This window comes from Lepidothrix coronata, unplaced genomic scaffold (assembly GCF_001604755.1).
Source record: "Lepidothrix coronata isolate B3197 unplaced genomic scaffold, Lepidothrix_coronata-1.0 Scaffold97, whole genome shotgun sequence".
Taxonomy (NCBI): domain Eukaryota; kingdom Metazoa; phylum Chordata; class Aves; order Passeriformes; family Pipridae; genus Lepidothrix; species Lepidothrix coronata.
This window is the reverse complement of record NW_016690277.1, coordinates 1,223,379-1,239,671: the sequence shown is the minus strand read 5'-3', so window position 1 is coordinate 1,239,671 and position 16,293 is coordinate 1,223,379. Positions and strand designations below refer to the sequence as shown.

At 39.1% G+C, this 16,293-nt stretch overlaps 1 long non-coding RNA gene across 2 annotated transcripts in view; it reads left to right on the top strand.

Annotated features, from left to right (window-relative positions):
• LOC108500949 overlaps window positions 1-13,201 on the top strand; it is a 199,972-nt gene extending 186,771 nt beyond the window's left edge. For both annotated transcript variants that reach the window (XR_001876085.1, XR_001876084.1), the window contains exons 8-9: window positions 10,792-10,858; window positions 13,067-13,201. This is a non-coding gene — a long non-coding RNA (uncharacterized LOC108500949). The remainder of the gene's footprint in view (window positions 1-10,791; window positions 10,859-13,066) is intronic.
• Window positions 13,202-16,293: the final 3,092 nt, after the last annotated feature.

Genomic DNA, 16,293 nt, shown 5'->3' with positions numbered 1-16,293 from the left:
AAAGGTTCTAACGTGCAAGGCTGGACATCCTTCGCTGAAGAACAGACAGAGAGAAAGGCTGACACTTTTGAAACATATCTAATAATGTCTCCACCTTTCTTCCCCTCAGTGGGAAGTCCTTGAAGAGTGCACTTGGCTGTAGAATAAACCAATGCAGCCTTGAGTGGACTGGCAGAAATCTGTATAAACAGATTTGCCAGAAAGGAAGAAAGTTGTTCCATAGCTTGTGACTTATGGAAGATATGAAAACACTGCAAAATTTCCAGCGTGTATGGTCATGCTCTCATTTATACAACAGACCCTGCTAACCTCCTACCCTGCTGTGTTGAGAACTGCCAGCAGTACCAATCTGATGGATCAATTGGTAGCTACTGCCTTCTTTGGGGCCTCTGATAGCATGAGAAAATGTGCATGATCCAGAAGCACTGAGGCTGCTAGATTAATGTGTTCCCTGTAGGCACATCCTGTTTGGACCTGCTGTAATCCTGAATTCTGCACTAAAAAGGACCTGTTTTTGTTACAGATGCAAAGGTATTGACGGGTCAATACAAACAGCTCTGTCTCTGAAAGACACAAGGATGTTTCCTTGTGAATGAAACCCCTAAAAGAGGAATAAAATCAGCAATCTTCTCTGAAGTAACATCACAGAATACATTAGTTAGCAAAAGCAGCACTGTCACAAATAGCGACAGAAAATAGGTAGCTTCTGAGAAAGTGAAATGTGTTTAAGTTCTCTCAAGTAATAAGGGATTTGCTTTCCCCTCTGTGGGAAATACAAGACTCATTAAACATCAGATGTGAACTGAAGCTACAATAGAAACTGTTTGCATTTCGGTGTTTGGATTTCAAACTAAATTCCAGAGAGTTTGTAATTAGGGACTTCTGTCAACTTGGTTTTAATGTATGTCACCTATATATAAACACAGGATCAGAAATTGAACTAAAACATGCATTTAGGTTATGCAGATACACAAGACACCATGCATCATCCAAGTTATGATATTTATTACTGTATGGTATTAAGTAGTAGTAGCAAAGGCAATATAATACATTTTGGATAACCCTCTTTAATACCAGGCTAAATTAAATTGATTTAAACCTGCAGTGGGCCTGAGAATGCATCCAGACAGTTACCCTGGCTCATTTGCAGTAGCTTGAATTCCTTGCATCATGTGAGCATGTGTAACCTTTTGTTTTGGGTAGGAGGAAACTTGGCTGCACAAATCTCAGATATCTCAATTTTTACAGGCTAATTGTATTTCTGGACTCCCCTTTACAAAAGGTAGAATGTGATATTATTTCATGGAGACTTTAGTTTATAAAGGTATTGGTGTAGAAGTGACACTTATTCTTTCATCTTTAAAGGACAAAATTCTGCAAGTCATGTTCTGTTAGTGATTTTCTCAGATAGCTCATTGACATTGCTTGTTGTTTTTTTCCACATAAACAACTAATGCAACTCCAAATCTCAAGTACTGCACAAAAGCTGTGCATTGAGCTGGCACCTATTTTTCTTGAAAACATTTGTAATTTCATTTTTGGACCGTAAGGAACTCTGCTGATTGATCCAAAAACCACCAGCTTCTCCAAAATTCAGTTCTCCGCACAGTATAATGACTATAATCCCAGCATCAGATTTATCATGTTTTAATTTGACCAGATATGTCAGTAGTTTAGAGGGTTTTGCACTAATAAATTGCTTAAGGTTAATGTGAAGTACCTTCAAATCATTGGAGATTTCATTGTGGAAAATACTTTGCAAAGCTGCATATCCTAAATGGCTGCACTCCAGAGTCTGGAATTCAAATCTCATTTACTGTAAATGACTGGCAACCAGAAGATGTATGGTTTCTTTTTAACATACTTAATAGAATATAGGGGAAAGGGGGCTGATTTTTCAATTCCCATATAATACACATGGACTTATTCAAGAAATTAACTGTAAATAAAAGAAATACCTGTCAGATAGTAATTAGGATAATATGTGTAATATTTGAAAGTCTTAGTGTGAGATTTGACATGTTCTCAAGTAGTGAGTGTAGAGATCTTTCTGTTGCTTCTGTGTCATTTGGCAATCCCAGTTCAGGTGAGGTTACCTCAAGTTACAGAGGCCTAATGGCAAGAGAGGAAGAGTTAAAAGAATGATGAGTGCTTTTCAAAATCCCACATAAAGACACCCAGAGCAAGCTATATGGATGTGGGTGGGCTCTAAACAGGGAGACTCATGTGCAGCTGATAAATCGATGCTCATTATTTGTGGTCCTCCCTACCCTAATCCACCACCTGGGAATTAAGCAAATTCCTAAATATAGGAAATTTGGGGTTCAAATATGGGCTCTTATTTTTAAAACTACGTATGGACTTACATAACATCTCATAATTGTGTGGAGTATTACTCTTCATAATGCTATGAGTAATAGGCTTTGTTTAGCTCTATGTGCTTTCAGGATACAATTAAAAATACGGTAGCTTTCATCCTAATTTTGATAACTGACAGATACGTTTATGAACATTGAGAGGGATAATGTTTTGTGTTAAAGAAGTTTGGGGGTTTTTTTATCATTTTGGGGGACTTATTTATCCATCTCCTTCATCCCATAGCAGTCATCACCTCCCCCATTCCTATGAAGAAGATCCTATGAAGTTTCCATTCTGAGGAGAAAGAAAGAAAGTAAATTAGAGCAGAGTACAAATAATGTCCCTAAATATTAATGAAGGACTTTTAGTAGGTCTTGCCAAAGACTGTAGACTAATCAGGCTCTTGATGTGCCACACAGTTCCCATTGCCACATGTAGTAGACTAAGAAACTTGGATTCTATTTTTAGCTTTGCCATTGACTGGCTGGTGTAACCTTCAGCCAGACATTTAATGTCTTTGTGGTTTTGTTTTCCCTATTACACGTAGCCTGTTTTGTCTGTTTAGTTTGTAAGCATGCCTGGACAAGGAATTTCCCTGGTGGTGTTTGTATAATGCCAGGCTAGCAGGGCTTCATTCTTGGCTGGAGCTTTGACGTGCTACCTGGGTATGAAATTATTACCATGTTGGTACAGTTATCGGTTATCCCAGTTTATGCTGCACTGACAGTTTGTTTCGTTGACTCTTAGTAGGGTGGATGAAATCAGAGCGGGTCTCCATGTATTCCCACAGCAGGCATTGTAGAGCTATGGAAATAGAATAATCATAACAAAGAATGTGTTGGAGCCTTCTGTGCAATCCTGGCACCATTCGGGTTGTTGTAACAACCCTTTCTTTCTTTGGGCTGAATCGGTTTCAGGATAGAGATTGTAATGCTTTGAATGGAAGCCACAGTCTCTGCAAGACACCAAGTGAACTGTGGCAGGTTACATCACTTGGGTTAAACACCTCTTTTCACAACCATGGCACTTGCTGGCACACTCCACAGCGATGTCACGGGCTGTGTGTGCTCAGAGACTGAATTACCCTGTGTTTTACCCAGTTCCCCTCTGAGCTGGAGAGGAGTCTCACTTCCTTTTGATGGGAACGTAAAGAGAGTAGAGAATGAACTAGATGTCAGATTGCTAGACTGGCTACAGATAGTTTTCTTAGATCAAAAACACTCATGGCAATTTTCTGAATACATATAAAGTCAGAGGAATATTCCTAAAAAGGAATATTCCAAAATATTCCAGAATGGAATATTCATATTCCATTCAAAGTCCATAATAATAGTCTAAATAGATTTTTCAATATACCTCTTAACTTTTCAAACATTACCATACATGTGATTGCTTTTTCAGGCCCTCTGAAACCAGCCCTGCTGGGAGTCACTTGTACTGTTGCTATCCAGGGTGGCAACAAACCATGAGACCATCTTTTTGGGCTGTGATCAGGAGGTGGTGTTCTATGTCCTGAGCCATGGACAGGCAGATCTGTTCACCCACAGTGTAATTTTAAGGTGTGTCTTTGAGGGCTTTCAGGAAGGTGATGTGAATAAAACTAAACCAATAAATGGAAAAAACCCAAAACCTTAGCCCAGGAAAAGGAAGCTGTTCACTAATAAAATACTGTAGGGTGTGACTTTGGAGGTTGAAGCAATATCAGTGACATACTTTTCAACAAGGTGAATGGTGAGCTATGCTGGCTGTAGAAGAAGCAACTTCACAATACTTCTGCAATAGGAATAGGACTAGAGGGAACAGGATAGTAAGGTAAGAAAAATCACCTGATTTTAGGAGATTTATTTCCCCTGAAGAAAAGCTAAGATTTGCTCTTGAAGAGTCAAGTGAAATGCTGCTTGTAGCAAAAGTTCTGCTCTCCTTTTGCATGCCTGCTCCTTTCTTAGGTTAACCAGCACTGCTATTAATGCTAGTCTCTCCTGGGAGCAGTGTACTTATACTTGAAGTTTTTCCACAGCAACGTGGAGAATTAAATCTCTTATGGATTATATTGACTTAAATTGCATGAATATAGGTAAAAAATATAGGCTCTTACTTGTTCCATAAAGATTTTAAACACCATGAAATCCAGCACCAAGTCATTAGCTGACTAGTGTGTAACAGCTGAGGACCAAAATCTATGATCACCTGTTTGCTTATGATGTTCTCTGTTTTGATTCTTCTTGGAGGTGTGTAACAAATGGCTCTTTGGGATGGGATAACCTCTGTGTTCCATGTTTGTACAGCACTTAGAATATTTGTTTCATTACTGGGCCTCTGAGGAGCTTCAGCCACTCAAATAAAGGGGGGGAAGAAAAAAAAGAAAATATTGTTTTGTTGTTGGATTTAGTGTGCCTTTCAATGCAAACATACACTAAATGAAATCTGGACAGAAGTTTGGTTCTTTGGTCTTGCTGTTAATTTCCAAATGTGCCTGAAAAACTTCTTAGGGCTTGACCTTGCAAGGTGCTGAGCACGTCTGGGATCTGCAAAGGTTGCTCAATACAGAACACAGGTTCTTTTCTCTAAAAAACCTGTTGCATTTAGACATAGACAGCTTGGAGTTCTCTGAAATGACAATCATTTTGGAAGAGACATAAATTACCTCTGGCTTTTGCAACATTGGCTCTTTGGAAACATTCTCCTTGAATAATGTTAAAAGCCATTCCAGTTTCTGTAATTTAGCTCATCTCTATCATCAGCACCAATAAAAGAAACCTCTACAGATTCCAGACTCACCAGGACCTTGCTGGCATTATGCTTAGAGCCAAGTACCTTATAAATGACTGTTGATCTCAACAAGTGTGTATGTCCTTGCAGGGTGTTTGCATGTATGCCAAACTGGCACCAGTTGTGAAGAGCTTCAGATACTGCCATTATACTTGCATTTATATCTATCAGAATTGCTACCAAAGTTGCACTGGCAGATAAAATCATGCAGCATCTAAGAGGTTACCCAGGTGTGATCTATTAACAGAGATAAATGGTCCAGGAATTAAGTTGTATTATTGACTTGTTCCTTAAAGACAGAACACTCTCTTCTATAGCTATAGAGAAGTGAAAGAAAGGTATCACAGCCTTTGTAATACCCATGTGATATGAATTCATCCTGCCTCAGAAGTGTAAAAATTTGCAAGTGAGAGGAGAGCAAAGATGCTGTTTCTGTGCTTTTAGGTTGATATTTTCCCTTTTTGCATGTTTGCAGGATCACCATCTACATAAATGACTTGGCAAACACCTAAAGCTGTAGTCAAAGCCTGTTTTTTGTATTGCACAATGTTGTATTTCATTTCTCCTGTAAGATACTTTATACTTTTCCAGAGTGTCTTAGCCAGCTTTTGGCTCCTAGCAATTACTTTTAATAGCTGAGACCAACCAGGAGGATGTTGTCTTCTTCTGTAGCTTAGGCATGAGGTATGATAGATCACTTTGTTACTGTCAAAGAATGGATTTTTTCACTCTATCGGCAACATGTTTAATCCTGGATCTTGTTACCCTGCTCTGCCTCTGCTACTGTTTGCTGGAACAGAAAGAGGAGAGGGAAGAGGAATTTTGCCTTTTAATGGTTCGTTTAGTCAGTTTTATTGAGAGGCAAAAAAACCTTTTGGTTCTATTTGAAAATTGATTCTGCAAATTGATTGACACATTACTGGAAGAACAAATAGTAAAATATAGGGTTGCTTGTCTATATCTGACAATGTGGATTTCTTGTGAAAAATTGAAGTACTGGATAGCACCCAAATGTAAAATCTTGTGCTGGCTAAAATGAAGTGTTCTTAAAATTGGTTTCATCTGGTGTGTTACAAGTAGAGCTTTTGGCTGTAGGCTGAAAGGGCTAAAAGTTCAGTCTCATTCAGACAATCATTTGGTGAGATTGCAACCCCTCATGTTTATAGTTTCTAGAGGAAACCATCCTCTTTGATTAGGGCTTGATTATCTTTTCAAATCAGTTTTGTGTAAGGGAAACACCACTTCTTTCATCCAGTGGTTTAGCCAGGGAAATGCCCTGATTCTCCCCTTTTTCCTGCTCCCGTGGCAGGTTTTATGTGACCAGCTTTTAGCAGGACCCATGCTGATAGTCCTTGCTGTGTGTAATTCGCAGGGCCGGAGGGTTTTGTCATTAGGTCCCGCTTTCCCTACGGACCTGTTGCACAGTGTCATTCTGGGAGCAAAATGTCGATAGGATGATCCCTCTGCTCCCCCTGCCTAGTCTGCTCTGCAGGGCTCTGCCACGCCAGGGGCCTGTGGCTGCATCAGGCAGTGCCAGCCCCTTGCTCCAGACCTCACACTGCCATCACTGTGATCCTGCTTTCTCACAGAGTCTTGTTTGTTTTCATTCTGGCTGAAATATCCTGAACAGTGTCTTTGGGAACATGGGGCTTGGGATGGTCATGAGTTTTTATTTGAATGTAAGAGGTTTATTTTTTGGGGTATATCTCTTCTGTGGTTAAAGGTGTGATGGCAGCTGCAGGGATGGAGCAGAGATGGTACCTTTGGTTAGGCTGCTGTTTCCCAAAATCCCACTGTCAAGAAGGCTGAATAAGATTTTATGACAGCTTAGATCCAATTAATTTTATTTTGGAGTAATGTAATGCTGCATTTTAGTAAAAATAGCCAGTTTCATGTAACTGTTTGTGAAGAATGGGCTTGTCCTGATGGTGTGTGTCACCAATTCCAGAGGCACTTGGACTCCAAAGCCAGGCTCAGACTGCATCTCATGAGTTGCTGGAAAAGTTTCAGATCCAAACGTATCCTGCAAAGACAGTGCTTGAAGACCAGGATGTGAATTTTCCCAATTTGATAGCCTATTGCTATCAAATTTTGTAAAAATTCCAGAGCAGAAGTTGCTATATATTTTTTCAGATTCTTTTCAGACCCTATGCTTAGACTATGGAGCGTGTTGCTTTTTTAAATGGTAAGTCTACGATTCCACAATTTTTGGCTGTGTAAGCCACCTCCAGCTCTGTGCAACAGGATGGTGGGCTCTCTTTGGTGTGTTGATGTGCACATATGGTACATAGACAGTTGGTGAATTCTAAAGGAATGACCTTCAGGACTGACATTCTTCTATATTTTCATGTTTTTGTCATGCTGTGGTGGATTTGTTCATTCCTCTTTCCTCTCCTCTGAGTGAAAAACTCTGCAGTCTTCCAGACAGCGTCTCTCTCTCTCTCTCTCACTCACTCAGTCAGACCATCTGTTCCCAGATTACAGATTTCTCTGCATGAGTACCAGGTAACAGACGTGACTTCGCCCAATAACTACAGCAAAAAAGGCTTTCACACACTCTCCACAATCTGTGAACATATGATCAGTCTAGGATAACATGTCGTGCCAAACACACACCAGAGACATTTATATGCAGTAACAGAATGAACCCTGAAATCAGGTACTTGGCAACCCCAAACCTGACGTTTCCTCTGCGTGTTTTGAAAAGAGGCCTCTGTGCCTGCAAGAAAGTCTGTGTTCCTGCCCTGGTGCCTTTTTTTCAGGGGATAGAAGCATAAAATCCTTCTCTCCAGTTTTGTTTAAAGGGAAGCTGGTAACGTCTCCCTGCCCCATGTCAGTCCTTGAGGTTGGTGTGGGAACAAGGTCTCTGTCTCTACTGGCAGCTCAATAATGAGCATTTGCCAAGTGATGGGAGACACCAGAAAGGGCATTTTATCCATCTTTTATCATCTTCACTGGATTTTACCCATTTTGGGAGTGGGATATAGAGACAGACTGATATCCTACACACAAGTGTGTGTATATCTATAATTGTACATCTAAGCTCTTTTATCCCCTCTCCCATTGTCACATCAGTTCTCAAAGGACCATAATGAGACTGAATATTAAAGCAGGGTTATTTTACTGGAGGGAGCTGCTGCTCACTCTAATGACAATTGAACACTTGCCTCAAGCCCGTACTGCTCTTTTTTTAATTTATTTTCTGTAATGGTTGAAAAGTTATGGAGCTGGCTTGAAGCTCAGGCACCATGTGTGGGTACCAAAGACAGATAAAGTACAAAGCAGCAGTTTGTTGAGCTATCATGTGATCTGTGGGCCAAGGTTGGTCTTTATCTCTGCTGCAGGGTACGTACTGCAACATATTCCAACAAACTGGTAATATATTTATTTTTTGATAAGTAGATGCGTGTGTTAAATGTCTCATGTTAGTCTTGTGTTCTCCAGGGACTTGAAATCAGAAAAAGGTCTTAGACAAATTAGTACCCAGGAGAAACAGCAACAGAAGTTGGAAGGGAATTTATGGGTAAATTTTCCTCTTAGATGTCTTTTACAGTATTATTTACTATCCTTTGGATTTCTGATCAGAAAAGTAATTGGTTATCTGCTACATAGCACTACATGAAAAAATACTTTGAGCAGCTCAAGACCTGAGTACCAAGATTTTTCACAACAGTGATAGAACCTCAACAGATTGCATCTATTTGTGCACTAGCAACTACAGAAACAAAACCATAAAATCATGTTCAAAGACTTGGGATGCATTTATGTATTCACTTATTATTAACCTGCCTCATATGTCCCTGCTTGAGTCTTGGTTTCCAAGAGCCAATATCCATTATCAGGGTTACAATATGAAAAACAAAAGTGGAAGAACAGTATTTTGAGAAGTCTCAGTCTTGGAAAAAGACTGCTTCCTCCTTCACATGGTGCAAACACAGGAGATAAAGATGCTGTTATGTGTCTGATGGGTATGGTCTAGGACAAAAGAGAGTAAGTGTGTACAAACTGCAATCTGTGTGTGAGCTGTTGCTGTGTGCATAACTGGGAACCCGTACTCACTGCTGTATGTTTAATTAAGGGGCATGCTGGTGTTGGGATGAGCGTGCGTGTCTTCTGAGCGCTTACAAATGAATATGCTCATTTAGCAGACATCATCATTTACTGTGCTGTGTTGTGTCTCAAATGCACAAATCTAATAAGGCGTTGTTGGTGTAAGGGCTTTATTTTATGTTTCACAGTACAGGTAACTTTTATCACCATTCCATTTGTCCATTTGTCCATCGAGCTCGCAGCTAAAATATGACTTTGGTTTGATGTTTGAGAGACATTTACCACACTGAAACAGTTCCTTTTGTGATTTTGCCCTGTTTACTGAGCAGTTGTTTTTGTGCTGACTAACAGCTCCTACTGGATCCTAAAGAGGATTTCATACATGTAGGAGATGCAGTAGGGTGAGTAAGTGGAGTTTGACCTCACATTTCCTCACACTGTTTTAGCTATTCAGTACTGCTTGGGCTTCACTAAGAAATCAGAAAAGGGTTTTCTCAGAGTTTGGGCAGAGCCCCCGAGCCCTGGTGTGGGACTGTGTGATCCGTGTGTGTGTGTGTGTGTACATGGGGTGTGCAGGGCTGAGCTCAGGACACGGTAGTGCCCTGTGTCACTGGGGTACGCCAAAGGAAGTGCTTCCTCTGCTTTCCTCTCTCCAAAACAGGGATCATTTTCCCAGGGAGTTTGGAATTGTTTCTTGAACCCAGGGGTAAAGTGTACAATGCACTGTGTTTCTGGTACACAACACAGGAAAACTTGTATATTCTGGCTTTTGGCGAAGGTGATTCTCTTGTGCAATCGCAGCAGCAAACTGAGCACACAGACAATATTTGAGAGCAAAATGCAGTAGACTTATACAAATGAGAAGATTTTGACTGTAAATAATTCATTCGTTGCTATTCTTTCCTGAAAGATTAGCTCCCAATTTGGAGGAAATCTCCATCTATCCAAGCCCCCTCCTCTCTCTGCTTTTGAGAAAATGGGAAAAACAATCATTTAAACTGTGGAGTGGTAATATCTTTGTCAGAAGAATTGCTATGTTCTGAAGATCAGAATGATCTGGGTGTGATTACCTCTGTGAAGATTTACATTTTCAGCATTAGGCAGAAGGTGTTAAATAAATGTTGACTCAGGCTTCTGCATTTTCTGTCTAATTTCCCACATCTTAATTCTTTACTTTGGGCAACTGCTTCTGAAACTTGGAACTAAATCTTCATTTTAATGTTCTTTTTTTTGTGCTTCTTTCACTGCTTCATTCACATCTTTCTGCTTTAATGCTACAATAGTGTGTGGGAGGATTAGTTACACTGATTAAAAAAAATAAAAAATAGAGCAAGAATGAATTAATCTACAAGCCAGACACCTTCATTAAGCAAAGTAGGGAGAATAATATATATAATTAGCAAGACTTCTGCTTACTGTATGCTCTAATGTAATATATTAGCCATCTCATTATTTTAAAATATTAATTGCCTTGAAATTGTTAGCTACTGTTGGTAATGGCCAATTAGGGCTACTCTTAAAAGGCAGCTATTTACTGCTAATAATTAAATTTTAGAAAATCGGAGTCCTTAGCCACATTTGCTTTCATACTTCTTTTTATTTATTCCTTTTCAGAATCCATAATTCATGTCCCCCTATAAAACAGAAGGACAAAGAGAGACAAACCCATGTTCCATAAAAGGTATTACATTTGTAAAAAATAAGAGAAAAAGATCTTTTTTTCTCCTCCTTTTTGATAATATGAGTGCACAAATACTCAGTAAAACATGTGGTGGAGTGGAAGCCCATCTGTTTACTGCTCTCTGCAGTACTCTTTGCATTGTACCTATGCTCCACAGAAACATGATTGATACCAGCACAGCCTCTGGCTTATTCCTGGAAGTATTTTTTTAATTTATTGCTAATGTTCTCAGAACAGTGAATTGCAGAGATTGCATTCCTGTTTGCTAAGCTCTCGTTCTGCAAGATCTGTCCTCCTGTTTCACTTTTATTTAAAATTTTGCATCCATTTTCTTCCATGTTATTATAAATGAACATATAGTTCATAGCATGGGGGGAGGGAGAGGGGTGGGGAAGGGATAGAAAAAGATAATTTTTTTCTTTTACATTTACTTTTCAATAGAAAAAGGGATATACAGAAATGCCCAACTGTGACTGAAAGCTCTTGCAGCTATGAAGACTGTAGATCATGTGTTCTTTTTCCCTGTCATAGCTGGACGTTTACAGAACCTACAGAGAGGACAGAGGCAAATATTCCTGGAATAACAGAAATATGAGTTGTTCTGTCATTTTGCCCTTGCTGGTGTGCTTGTCCTGAGCAGCAGGATGTGACATCTCCCTGAAACAAGGACATGATGGATATAGGAAATTCAGCACTTCCCCAGTTCTCCATGTCAGTGTGATCCTCATTTAGTATCTCCTATCTATAACTTCATCGTGTTGAGATTCCCAGGGAAACTTAGGGAACTGGGGGCTGCTAATGAGCTTCCAACTCTCCTTAGGCCTTTCTCAGCACCCTAGATGGCAGTCCCTCTCACAGAGTCAGCTGTAGCTCTCAGGGTCCCCATGGCCATGCCTACAGATCCCCAGTGAGCAAATCAGATTCAGCAGAAACCCATAAGCAGCTGGTACTTCAGCGGCCCAGTCTTGTCTTGGTTGAAATGAGCACAATCTGTTAAATAATCAGAGATGCTTCCACTTACATTTAGGCTGTGATCCACTGACTGTTATCTGATGGTGTTGACTAAAATGAAAAGGAAATGAAAACCATTCTTACCATGGCCGACTTTGATGGAACGTAACCCGTGCTTTACGAATCTATCGAAGGTCTTTGAAGAGGTTGACAAGGAAGTGAATAAGGGTGAGAAAGTTGCTGTACTTGTATTTCTGAAAGACTTTTGATAAAAAGTCCAGTGCCAAAGACCTTTAAGGGAAACCAAGAAAATATGCAATGGATCTCATTGCTGGGGTTCTGCAGAATCTGTGCTGAGGTCTGTCCTGGTAAACCTACCATAAACTCCTGGGACAAGTAGATGAACAGAGGTGAGAAAGTTTGAGGATAATAGGAAGTTGGTTATTCAGGGTAGTAAACGTGAAGATCACCCATGAGGAAGCACAGAAGTACCTCAGGAGACTGTGTAGGCAAATAAAATTTAATATGCATAGATCTAAACTGATGTATGTGGGAAAAACGAATCCTAAATTCACATACAAAATTACAGGCTCTGACCTGACCATTATGACTCAGGATCACAATCTTGGGATTATAATAGTTTGTTCCATGAAAACATTGTCTCAGTGCTGAGAGGCAGCCAAAACATTAACCAAATGTTAAATGAGAAAAAAAACTAGAGAGCAACTCTGTGAATCAGTGTTCACCCACGTGTTGAAGAGTGTACTTTCATCTCAAATAGAATATAGTACAACTGGGAGATGTTCACAGGAGTCCAAAAAGGGTGGAACTACTTCCACAGCAGGAACAGTCTGCATACACTCGGGCTGCTCAGTTTAAAAGGCAGTTGATAGACCTATAAATTGATGAGCAGAATGGACAAAGTTGGATTTTTGCTGTCTCCCCCCAATGCAGCTCAGAACCATTGAATGGAGTTCACAGGAGCCAAGCTCAAAAGAAACCAAATGAAGTTTGGTTTCTTTGTGCAGAAGACACTAGATGTGTAGCTTTTTCCAAAGGCCATGGAGGCTGCTCTAAGCTTACATGGGTTCAAGGAGAGACTGCACAACTCTATGGATGAGAAATTTAGTAACAATTATTAAACTGCAGAAACTACAACCACTCAGAAAATAGGTGCAGTTAAAAATGGTTGTTCTGTGGGACAACCTGTGGGGACTGCCATACGTACATGTCTTCTTTCTGCTTTTCCCTGCTCAGCTCTTAGAAACCCTGCTGGAGACAAATCCTGGGCTCGGTGGACATTTGGTGTGATCAGCTGTGGGTCTCAGTGTTCTAACACTCATCATGTGCCTCACTGGTGTCAGGAGAGATTTGGGCTGTGTCCTAATGGCTGTGGAGGTGAGACACTTTTCTTTATTTCCCATTCTTTTATGCAGTGATATGTATCTGTTGTTTAGCCACCAGATGATCACCTGGTTCTTAACTGACCAAACCTGCCTTGCCAGAAAAAGCACAATTTTAAACTGTGCTCTAAAAAATGAGAAATCTCTGCTGTGTTGGGCAAAGCTGCAGAAAGCAACAGATTGACAGATCTGTGAGACCCAGTCTTACATATCCCAGAACAAATCAAAAAATCATTTGTATTGACCATGAGGAAAAGCTATCAGAAATTGTGATAGTATTTCCTTCATTGTGAATTTATTTCTTGTAGCTCCTAGATAGACAGAAGAAGAATAGAAGTCTAGCTTCTGCAAAAATGAAGTTACAAATAAGTTACACAAAGCTGTAGGAAGATCAGCTCTGATTGCTCACCAGTGACTTCCTAATTTATAGCAATATTCTGCTATAGCAGAATGAAAATTGACTTTTTAAAGTACAAATCCCAAGGAGGGACAGTGCGTAAACTGTACTACTGGTGCAGGAACTGTGCTGGCAGTGATGGAAGCAGTGTTGCTATTGTGGTTCAGAGGAAGCAGCGCAGACTGTGCAGCTGAGCATTGGCAGCAAATTAAAACTCATTATCACTAGTTCAGCTGCTTGGACACAAAAGCTCTCTTGCCTTATGAGTGGCTGAGTCCTTCCTGGTTGATCCAGAGAGGAAATACAAGAACAGACACCTTCTTGTGCTCTCAAGTTTCTGGTGATCTGGATGGTGGAGGATAAGACTATGCTGCCCAAGCTTGGGTTCTCCTACACTCATAATATTTTGGACTGTGTTTTATCATTGTCCCAGTAAAAGAGGATTATTTTATGAGATCTAATGTGGGATTGGTAAACATCAAGCAAAACAATTTTTAAATTTTCTAGCAGAAGGACTTCAAATTATATGCACAAATGTGATGACTACATCCATGTACATTAAATAATTTTATATCAGCCTAGAAAGGTTTCACTATAATGTATTGATTTGACATATACAAAAAAAAAGATCTAGAGGTTTTCACATCAGTTGATTCAAAAATTATTTTCTGATATTAATTATACTGTGTTAATTTTAAAACTAATTTCAGTATTACCTAATATAGATTTTCTTATATTTTTTATGCTGAAGAGTGTTATGAAATTTGAGGTCAAATTACGATTTAGAATGAAAGGAAATTTCAAAACATTGCAATTTTTCCCTAGGAAAGAAATGCAGGAATTTCCTCAGCTGTATTTGAGCTGTTATAGAGCAGATGGATTTATACTTTTTCATAGTTTCTCTGTACAATCTCTTTTCTTATATGTGGCACTTATATACATACACAAATACTTATACATGGTTGTCCTTTTTCTGTGTGTGTGTGGAAGAAGACTTCTTTTCATTCTGTATCTTTTACTTTTTTAGTGCCATCAATATTATAGTCAATGGAAACTACTTCACTTCACCTGAAGAAAGAGGAAATGCATTTTGTATGTGTGTCATGGAGGAATTGCTTTTTAATGAATCCCTTTAGCTTCAAAATTATTCAGACAGAGTTAAACTGAGCAGAATTAAATCTCTTCATATCTTATTTTCCTGCATATGCAGATTTTTTTTCATTATATGTTTTAAGGGTACGAAAAATAAGGATTTGTGGGGTTTTTAATTGATATTTTAGAATCCAGAATGTTAATTGTTTGATGTGAAATAACATGAAAAATATAGCTATTATGTTCCATTTAATTGTTAAATAACTTTAGAAGATTTGGGTTTGACCAGGTATAAAGAATTTGTATAGTTCTTGTTAATTAATGTTTGTTAATTTCTGCATTTTTAGTGGTTTAAAAGCTCAACTTCAGAAATTTTAGTTACGTTATAAATGTTAAGGGCCATGGATAGAGACATGGAAAGCTTTATGGTAAGAGGTGCTCATTTTCATGTGGTGAGTTGAGAAATGTTCTGAAAAAAAATTGACACTGGAATCATAAAAAACCACAATCACCAGATAGAATGAATTGATTGTAATTTCTAAGTGTGATTCTTTACATCTTGAACACAGAAATGAAAATGTCTCAAAAACTTACCCAACTGAAGGAAAAAACCAACCAAAATAATTAAATTATACAAAATAAATCAAAGTGATTTGACTTATGGCACTCCAGTTGGAAACTGCCTGTCCTAAGGGAAGACATATCTGCCATGATACAAAATACATTATTAGAGGGGGTGTGCCTTAAGAAAAGGCAGAGGGAACTTCCATTTGGTTCTGATTGTCATTGATGTGTTGGGAAAATTACAGATTACTGAGATATTTCATTAAAAAGAATTCTACCACTTGAAACATTACGATTTCTTGGCTAGCATAGGATTGCTTGCCTAGCTTTTAAGATCAGAAGAGATGACTGTAATCATCAGCTCTGACTCTATGAATAAAATGGGTCCCAGTGATTCACAAAATTATCCAAGCCACAAGTGGAGTGTAGCTTTTGGAAAAGCGCCCGGTCTTGAAAAGTGTATCAAAACACCAACAAAATAAAATGTCTGGACAATATTTGTCAAGGGGAGGCTAAAAAGTTTTTTAAAAGGCCCTGTCTATTGTTTTGGGGGTTTGTTTGGTTGTTTGTTTGTTTTATTTTAATGGTGGTGTCAGTTGGCTGCACTTGATGCCAATAAAGTGTTATCATAAAAGAAAAGTGCAGGGAACATTCCAACCACCTTCCGAAAGATTCCTTAGCCCACCGTAAAGTATTACCTTGGCCCTGACTTTTACCCCTTCTCTGAAATGTACTCAGTTCCTTTTCTTAAGTGCTGGGACCCACTGGAGAATTAACCTCAGACACCGCATCCCAAGCTTGAAATCAGTTGTAGGGAAAGCTGGGACTCCTGAAGAGTTCACTCCTGTGTTTAATTCAGAAGTCAAGGATGGATTTGAGTAACTTAATAAACATGTTGTTAAGGAAACCAAAATAGCACAGAGCTCTTATGAAACACTTAAACAAAGGTTTACAAACTTTCTCCATAGAGATAGGACTGAGGCAGGCACTAAAATCTTGTAGGAGTTTTTTTTTATGCAATGGCTCAA